This window comes from Dreissena polymorpha, chromosome 2 (genome assembly GCF_020536995.1).
Source record: "Dreissena polymorpha isolate Duluth1 chromosome 2, UMN_Dpol_1.0, whole genome shotgun sequence".
Taxonomy (NCBI): Eukaryota; Metazoa; Mollusca; class Bivalvia; order Myida; family Dreissenidae; genus Dreissena; species Dreissena polymorpha.
The window spans coordinates 25,407,331-25,417,183 of NC_068356.1; the positions used below are offsets into that span (position 1 = coordinate 25,407,331).

General features: G+C 33.4%; 1 non-coding gene across 1 annotated transcript; it reads left to right on the forward strand.

Moving 5' to 3' along the window:
* Positions 1–5,559: 5,559 nt before the first annotated feature.
* Trnaf-gaa (transfer RNA phenylalanine (anticodon GAA)) lies at positions 5,560–5,649 on the forward strand. The gene is given in 2 exon segments: positions 5,560–5,596; positions 5,614–5,649. It is a non-coding gene; the product is annotated as a tRNA-Phe (tRNA).
* Positions 5,650–9,853: the final 4,204 nt, after the last annotated feature.

Sequence of the window (9,853 nt, forward strand, 5' to 3'; positions counted from 1 at the left end):
GTATTTGGCTTTTATTGATCGAGTACTATATTTCATGGAACCTATCCAAACTAATTAGTTTTTTCATAGTTAATGTTAAGTCCAGAATATCTTGAAAATTCATAAAGCATATCTAACGTACAATTAAGGGATGATTCTGACCCGTCAAGAAGTAGAGATGTATCATCTGCAAATTGAGATATTTTATATTCAATGTCTTTTATTGTTATGCCCTTTATTTCCTTGTTTTCTCTTATTTTAATAGCAAGAATTTCTGCACATATAATGAAAATATAAGCACTGATTGGGTCTCCTTGACGACAGCCCCTCTCTATACAGAAAGTGTTTGACAAAAAACCGTTTATTTGTATTGAGGCCATAGTATTATGCAAGAACATAGATATCCATTTTTGAAACATTGGTCCGAAATTTATAAAAAAGCAAATGGCTGTTTCTATAAACTTAAAAGACAAGGTATCGAATACTTTCTCAAAATCGATTGTCATTAGTAATCCAGGTAATTCATCATCCTCAGCATATTTCAATACATCATAAAGCAATCTAGTGTTTTCACCAATAAATCGACCTTTTATGAAACCAGTATGATCTTTAGAGATTAAAATATCAAGGACTGTTTTTAATCTATTAGCAATGTAGCCTGATGCTAGTTTGTACACTGCATTTAATAATGTTAATGATCGCAGGTTTTTTTAAAATAACATCTTGGTTTGTTTTCTTTTGGAATGCAAGTTATAATACCATGTTTTTGTGTTATGGACAAGGAGTTTGTAATAAAAGCATAATTTATACTCCTTACTATAAAATGACCTAACTTATTCCAAAACACCTTAAAGAATTCAGCAGTGAATCCATTTGAGCCTGGACTTTTGCCATGTTTCATATCTTTAAGTGTTATTGATATTTCTTCAATATTAAGGAGTCCTTCTAATGAATCAGATTGAACTTTATTCAATTTTGGTAGTTTTACATTTGATAAATCAGCTTTTATATCATTTTCAATTTCGTTGTCACTTTTTTGTATAGTGTTTTATAGAATGAAGCAGCTTCATTTAAAATATCATTTTGCTTATTCAACTTAGCACCATTTTCTAAATCAATAAAAGGTATCGACTTGTTTTTATAATGGTTTGATTCAAGTGAGCAAAAGTATTATGAGTTTTTTTTTACCATCTTCGATCCATTTAGCTCTAGAACGTAAGTGCCCCTTTAAGTTTATTTTCCCGAACATTTTCTAATTCATTTTGTAAGGCAAGTAGTTGGTCTACATTAGTTTTATTTAATGATTTTTGAAGTCTATCAATTTGATGAATTAAATTAGATTCATTGTTTTTGTTTGGTTTAGTTTTATATGATGAGAATGAAAAAGTTTTTCCTCTTATTTCCATAAGTAGTGTTTCTAGAAATAACAGGTCATTGATAACAAACTGTATGTTACTATTGTCGATGTTTTTAATATTTTCTATGTTGTATATTGGAAAACAATATTGTTGTTCAACATTTTCAATTAAAGTATTTATGCAGTTTAAATATTCAATATCCTTAAACAGGGAATTATTTAATTTCCATATCCCTTTTCCATGTGGTATATCTTAAAAACTTATTTCTAGGTCAATAATGGAATGATCTCATTTATAACTTTTATCAATTGTAGATTTTCAAATTTTGGATGACAAACTATTAAAGGTAAGAAAAAATCAAGTCTAGCCTGTTGCAATGGTGTTAATCGTCTCCATGTATATAAGTTCTTTATAATCTAGTTTCTATCTAAGATACCCAGAATTTGATATATATTGGTTTATTCAATTTATACAAAAGACATACAGCCCATGAGTATACATGATCAAAACATATTTAAAGGCATAACATATGATCAGTTTTGAATTACATAAGTTGTTAAATAAGGTATCAATACATGAAAAGGTCAAGGACAAGATTTTTTTTTATTACAACATTTAGAATCTATAAAACAATTCATGCTATAACGATAACACCAAAAACAACAAAGACGAATCTACAACAAAGCGAGAAGTCAAGTTTGAGTAATGAATTATATATACAATCAATCATAATAATATTAATACAGGTTTCTTTGAATAAATGCTTTATGTACATACATAGCTAAGTTTCTGTTGGAACTTGTATTATCCGATTGCATTAATTCAATAAATTTTATCATGTTTGGTCTTTTCCAGTAATGTTTATTCATATACAATTTCCTAATATCATCACATAAGGAACATTCTAATCAAAAATGATATTCATCCTCAAGAACATGTTTGAATTTTCACGCCAAGTATCTGTTTGCAACAATTTAAGTGAACTCTTTCAATTGCCATTGACTCAGTTAAGCCCCATATATATTAAACAGATATAAACGTCTAGAAAAAAGTTTAATTGATTGAATTTTTTCGAACCATAAACACTGAAAATCCATGTCAATGAACATAACACATTTCTTTAAAGTAAACTTAGCTTGGGGTAATTTGGATAGAAAATATCAAACGTAAATCGAGTTCTATCCATTGCGTCGATCGTACGCAAGTAACTGGCGTGGCGTAAGTGAGAAATATAGTAACTGTTGTTCAAAGTGGCGGTTAACGGATGATTTTTGAATATTTTCGTCGGATTTTTTAAATAGTGTGTACATTTACCATACTTATTCGATACTATACTTACGCGCAGGATGATCTACTTATATCCATTTTACCTCGGTATAGATCATGTTTATGCCTTATCAATATTAAAAAAGTTATTGAAGACTTAATACGCAAGTGCCTCGTTGTTGACGATTGACACGGTTCATTGTATGTGCATTTTAGGCCATATATAAGGTTTTCTCAGCAGTTTTCATGGAAAGGTGGACTCAAGAACAATCATAGTTTACCTTGCATGAGCACCAGGATGCTTCAAACAGGCAATCGCCTGTAGTAGTAGTAGTAGTAGTTGTAGTAGTAGTAGTAGTAGTAGTAGTAGTAGTAGTAGTAGTAGTAGTAGTAGTAGTAGTAATAGTAGTAGTAGTAGTAGTAGTAGTAGTAGTAGAAGTAGTAGTAGTAGTAGTAGTAGTAGTAGTAGTAGTAGTAGTAGTAGTAGTAGTAGAAGCAGCAGCAGCAACAACAGCAGCAGCAGTAGTAGAAGTAGTAATAGTAGTAGTAGTAGTAATAGTAGTACTAATAGTAGTATGTTATGTTATATCAGAGCTTGCTTTTGGAACGTTTTCATTGGCTGATTAATTTGAGGGAACAAGATAGTATTTGATTGGCTGACTAACTCGTGGCCACGAGTTAGCTAAGTCGGGATCTCGAGATCTCAAAATTCTCTCCTCTTTTGTTTAATGCACCTTTCCTTTATTTACTGCACCGCTCTTTTTTTTATTGCACTCCTCTTTTATTTAGTTTTACACTCCTCTTTTTTCTATCTCGTGGCCACGACATAACTAGCTCGTGGCCACGATTTACTAAGTCGTGGCCACGAGAAAGAAAAAAGAGGAGTGCAATATAAAAACAGAGGAGTGAATGGCACCTCTATGCCACCGTATTGAGGAGACATGGAACACATATTTTGTTCCAATACACGTGCGGAAGAATTGCTTTCATTTACGTACGAATTGCTTTCGAATGCTAACGAATGGCTTTCCCGTGCGCACATAATAGTGAATAAAGTGCGCACGTATTCATCTATATGTTCACACGCATAGGCGTTTACATGCGCACATATTGAGTTTACTAGCGCGCATGATTTTCGTTCTGCGTGCGCAAGTTTTACTTTTTCATTGATCTATTTATCACATGTGCACGTATTGCTTTCATGTGCGCTCGTATTACTTTAACCCATTTATGCCCAGTGGACTCTCCCATCCTTTAAAATTGGATCGATTTATTTCCAAAATTAGGGATGTCTAGTATATTTATTTCTATATTTAGAATATTACTTACTACAATTCCTTTAAGCAAACAGCGTATACCCAGATGAGACGTCGCATCATGCGGCGTGTCATCTGGGTCTACGCTGTTTGCAATGTTCTTTTTTCAGGACGCTAGGCATGAATGGGTTAAATTGCGCACATATTGATATCACGTGCGCATGTATTCATTGATACACACTTCCGTGCGCACGTTATCACTAGAGTCCAAATAACATGAATAATAAGACATAATATACCGATAACGTCTAAACGTTTAACTTTGATTTCCTTTAGCAAATTGATATCAACGTATATTTCAGTTTTTCTTCTTAAATCATTGCTAATACACACAAGATAAGTATTGATGCAAAGCATCAAAGGGCGTCGGGAATTTCAGTGTAAAAGGTACCCAATGAAGTTACATGGAGTGATTTTTTTTCTACTGTAAATATTAATATATTGGCCGTTTATTTTAAACAAAATAGAAAAAGATACTGGTATAATCATTATCTGTGATTTTGTGTTATAACCCCCCCAATAATCATTATTTATGATGTTGTGTTATAACCCCAAAATAACCATTATCTATGATTTTGTGTTGTTACTCCCAAATACTTCATAGTTCATTTTATTTACATTGGTTTCCTTTTTTTACTGGTTTCCGTGTGCAATTTTCATTAATGGAACAGAACTGTGTAGGTTTTAAAAAATCTGCTTCATCTTGTAAGCGTAATTTCATATTTTTCTCATGTTCAAGGGGAGATGATTCTGAACTTATTCTTACGTTGCTCATTTACGATGGGGTTTGAGTACTCATTGATATGAAAACACTGTAAAAGTTTGAAAAAAATTGAATGAAAACTGTAAATTGTATAAAGAAGCTGCATTTCACAATACTTTTTAATTCAGTAAAAGATCATAATAGATTTATTGCTCCGATATTCATCATTTTCAAAAGGGTTCGAGTAATACTGATATAAAAACACTTAACAAGTTTGGAAAGATTCAGACGAAAGTTAAGAAATCTTTTAAACAAGTGGAAATTGTTTATTTTGTCAATTTTAATAGAAAAAATTCTGGACTTATTGTCCCGATGTTTATCATTTTAAATGAAGTAAAAATGCTCATTGATATGAAGACACTGTAAGTTTGGAAAGAATCTGATGAAAATGTTGACATAATCACATAACCAAGCAGTTTTTCACTTTTATATTTAAATTCAAAGAGACATAATTCTGGACTTATGGTCCGATATTGCTCATATAGAGTTTGGGTTGGGTCCTCATTGATAAAAAAACCTGTGAAAGTTTGTGAACAATCGGATGAACATTTTGGACTTCGAACAAGGATCCACAACTGATCACAGGGGAAAGATCACAGGGACTGGGCAAATACGCGGACCTTTCTGGTTTTGTATAAAAACAAATGATGTTTTGTATAAAAACAAAACATAATCAAAATATTTTTTTTTTTGGTTTTTCTAATTTGCTTATTTAGTGGAGAATCAATGTAGTACGATATTTGACGACCTATCGCGCAAGCAAGTTTATTGGAAGGCGTAGTGGTACGAAATCTTACAATGTATAGTTTATTAATAGACACATAATAACGATCGCTATACACAACTTCACCAAATAGCAGTACATAAGTGAATGTCTGCCGGAATAGCTCAGTTGGGAGAGCGTTAGACTGAAGTTGTTTACGCAACAGTCATCTAAAGGCCCCCGGTTCAATCCCGGGTTCCGGCACGAACGGAACAGTTCGGCGGCTGACAATTTTTTCAGTCAGGTTAATAAATATAATAAAGCTTTATTTTATGTAGACATTTTAAAATCCATTTTACTTTAATTTGACATCTTTATTAAAATTAATGGATGCAACGTGGTGACAACGTTAATTAAAATTTCTTATATCACTAAAATATCTTATAAAAATAAACATGTTTTTATATAACAAATAAATGCAAACAACACATCTATTATCCATGTATTTTTATGGCTGCCCATCATAGGCCTATCCCTACCACATATAGAGCGCCAAGCGCGACACGTATTATTGATTGTAACAATGAGTTGCGATAAAGGAAGCAGCGCTTATCAAGGAGGAGCTGTGTCCCAGCAACCCGTTTCCCTAGAGTCAAGCACTCCTAGGAGTTTTTTTTAAGAACCACATATAGAGCTCGAAGCGCGACACGTATTACTATCCAGTTGGTATGGGCCGTTTAGCATTATCCGACCATTACGTTCATAGTTATCTTCCTTAGAATTTGAGAAATTTTGAAATCCTTGTTCGAAGTCCAAAATTTTTATCCGATTGTTGCCAAACTTTCACAGGTTTTTTTTTATCAATGAGGACCCAACCCAAACTCTATATGAGCAATATCGGACCAAACGTCCAGAATTATGTCTCTTTGAATTTAAAAATAAAAGTGAAAAACTGCTTGTTTAGGTGATTATGTCAACATTTTTCATCAGATTCTTTCCAAACTTACAGTGTCTTCATATCAATGAGCATTTTTACTTCATTTAAAATGAGAAACATCGGGACAATAAGTCCAGAATTTTTTCTATTAAATTTGACAAAATAAAAAATTTCCACTTGTTCAAAAGATTTCACAATTTTCGTCTGAACCTTTCCAAACATGTTAAGTGCTTTTATATCAGTATTACTCGAACCCTATTGAAAATGATGAATATCGGAGCAATAAATCTATTATGATCTTTTACCGAATTTACAGTTTTCATTCAATGTTTTTTTCAAACTTTTACAGTGTTTTCATATCAATGAGTACTCAACCCCTATCGTAAATGAGCAACGTAAGAATAAGTTCAGAATCATCTCCTCTTGAAGTTGAGAAAAATATGAAATTACACTTACAAGATGAAGCAGATTTTTTAAAACCTACACAGTTCTGTTCCATTAATGAAAACTGCACACGGATACCAGTAATAAAAAGGAAACCAATGTAAAAAAAAGATCTATGAAATATTTGGGAGTTACAACACAAAATCATAGATAATGGTTATTTTGGGGTTATAACACAAAATCATAGATAATGGTTTTAGCAGTATCTTTTTATATTTTGTTAAAAATAATCGGCCAATATATTAATATTTACAGTAGAAAAAAATCATTCCATGTAACTTCATTGGGTGCCTTTTACACTGAAATTCCCAAAGCCCTTTGATGCTTTGCGTCAATACTTATCTTGTATGTATTAGCAATGATTTAAGAAGAAAAAACTGATATATACGTTGATATCAATTTGCTAAAGAAAATCAAAGTTAACCGTAAAAAGGGCCTTGTTCGTTTTCTATCTAGAGTTCGTTAAAATTATTAGATGTAATGGCAAGTCTTCAAGTGGTATTTTTTCTTCGTTAACTTTGTAGTGTTTTCCCGAATGGACTGAACGCCTCTCGGAATTCCGCCGAAGTTGCTGATCGTTCCCATCTTTCTGTTGTGGGGAGTCCTTTCGTCAAACCCATAGTTTCTGAAACATTTGTGTTTGAAGCCTATAGAGAGAAATCCAAAAACTGCTTTTAAATTTAAATGCTGTATTATGATGCTCCCGAAGGGAGGTATATAGTTTTTACACCGTCTGTCGGTCTGAGTTTTGTAAATAATTGTGTGTCCGGTCGCGTCCATATTTTTGTGACTTTTGCATAAATGCAAGTTACTGAAAGTGGGGTTACTGTGCTCAACAGTTATGAAAATGGGGCTTAATTTTCGAATTTCGATGCACAAATTGCAATTGCCTGTTGGAAGCATCATGGTGCTCGTGCAAGGTAAACTATGATCGTTCTTGAGTCAACCTTTCCATGAAAACTGCTGAAGAAAACTTATATGTGGCATAAAAAAGCCCATACAATAAACCGTGTCAATCGTAAACAGGCACTTGCGTATTTAGACTTCAATACATTTTTTAATATTGATAATGAATCAACAGGATTTATACTGAGGTTAAATTGATATCAGTAGATCATCCTGCGCGTAAGGCTTAAACAAAATGTTTGTTTCCTAATCTTTTATGAGCCTAAAATTCGAAAAAAAAAATCGAGAATTATTTTTCGGCGCCGCTCAATAAACTTTCAACGTTATCTTTATTTTTTTCGGCGCCGTACATTAAACTTTAAAAATAAACAAGATGGCAGCGATGTTCGCTGCATCCTAAATTCTTGCGCTAACATTTTTAAAATGCCTATATATGGAGGAGCAGAAACTCTAAAAAATGTACCCCATTCAAAGCTGCTGCACGAATTGTTCGAGGAACATCACTTTCAAGGAAATTCTCAAGACAAAATTATCAATTGCACATTGAAGTGTAGGACGGATATGGATAAATAAATCAGCTGAAAGTTTCGAGATCGAAGGTATATTAAAGCAGTTGCAAGCGTGTCAGTTTTACAGTATCTCTTATTAATATGCAGTGTATAACAAGTATATATCATGTTGGAATGTGATGGGTATGTGTTTATTTATATGGTGCAGTAGTCTTATATTACCCCACCCACTTATTTATTAATTTTATACTAAAACTTTGTATGACTTAGGAAAAAGTTGGGTGAAGGGTTGGGGGATTGAGCTATGCTGGCATGGGCCCATGGGGAACCTCTGCCCGAATTTTTCAGAGGGCTGGACTTTTTTTAGAGGATTTTTTTTCTAGAGGTATAATATTGAGATTTGTTTCTGTATAGCCTGTCTAGAAATTATTGTTTAACCTCTCCCATCAAAAAGACTTTGTCTTGTTTCAGGTGGAATGATTTTGTTTGTGGATCGCCAAATTACAAAACCTTCCAGCAAGCTAACAGTCAGTTGCAGACCTTGCGAATGTGCATCCCCCGTAGAAATCCCATATAACGGAAGTGCCTAAGAGCCAAATGATGTATGTGCCTTTGGTAGAATTTCTGGTGAGGAAGTTGATCAAGACCTGAAGCTGAATTACAAGACTGTCCTAGCATTATGCAACCCATGTAAACTGAATGGCCTGAAGCCAATTGTTATGAAAGTCAGGGGTAGATAGCCCCACGCCACCAGTACATAATATAATCTGAAAATGTGGTCCTTTGGAAGCATAAACTGCATCCAACAAATAGCACACCCGGTTTGATTGGGTCCGTTCATGGTGGTAATGTTAAATGCAACACCACTCGCGTCCCCCTAGCACCGCTTTTGAGGTATACACTCCATGATCCCAAAGGACCAGAAAGTAGAACAACACTGACTCCCTATAGACACTGAGGGTGAAGCTTACTGTCACTTGTAATAGTTATGCCTTTAATTGGTCATACAATGGACTATTAAAGCCGTTGCCCTAAGTCAAAATTAAACTCGGAAATAAGGAAAGCAACACATGCAGTATAAATGAACAGCAAGTTTTTATTTCATAAAAGCATTTAAATACAGCCATATAGCATTACATACATCATCAAATTTATTGTACATACAGTTGTAAAGGAAAACTTAGAAGAAGATGCACCATGTACGACGTTTTCTAAAAAAATATTTTTAAAAATAAAATTATTTGCCTTCCTACCTACCCTTTTTTGGCAATGTCAGTGGAAACAAACGCTTTTTTGGGGGGCCTAAGTATAATATCGAATAAGTATTGTAAATGTAAAAACCTGTCGAAATTTTTGACGAAAACATTACAAAATAATTCGTTTACCGCCATTTTGTACAAAAGTTACTATTTTTTCTCGCTTACGCCACGCCAGTTGTGTACGATCCAACCGCTGTCTATCGCTGTATTAAGGCTTTTCCCAAAAGGTAAATCTCACCAAATACATATAAACAGTACTCAGATATTCGAATGATAACGCGTGAGCTGCAATAGCAGTATTTTATCGCACTTGCATTCAAACTGACTTGGGAATGCTACTTGAACACGTCACATCTTAGTAAATCAAACGAAATCAGCTTTCTTATTGTGTTTAGGATTGTATTATTTGAGTC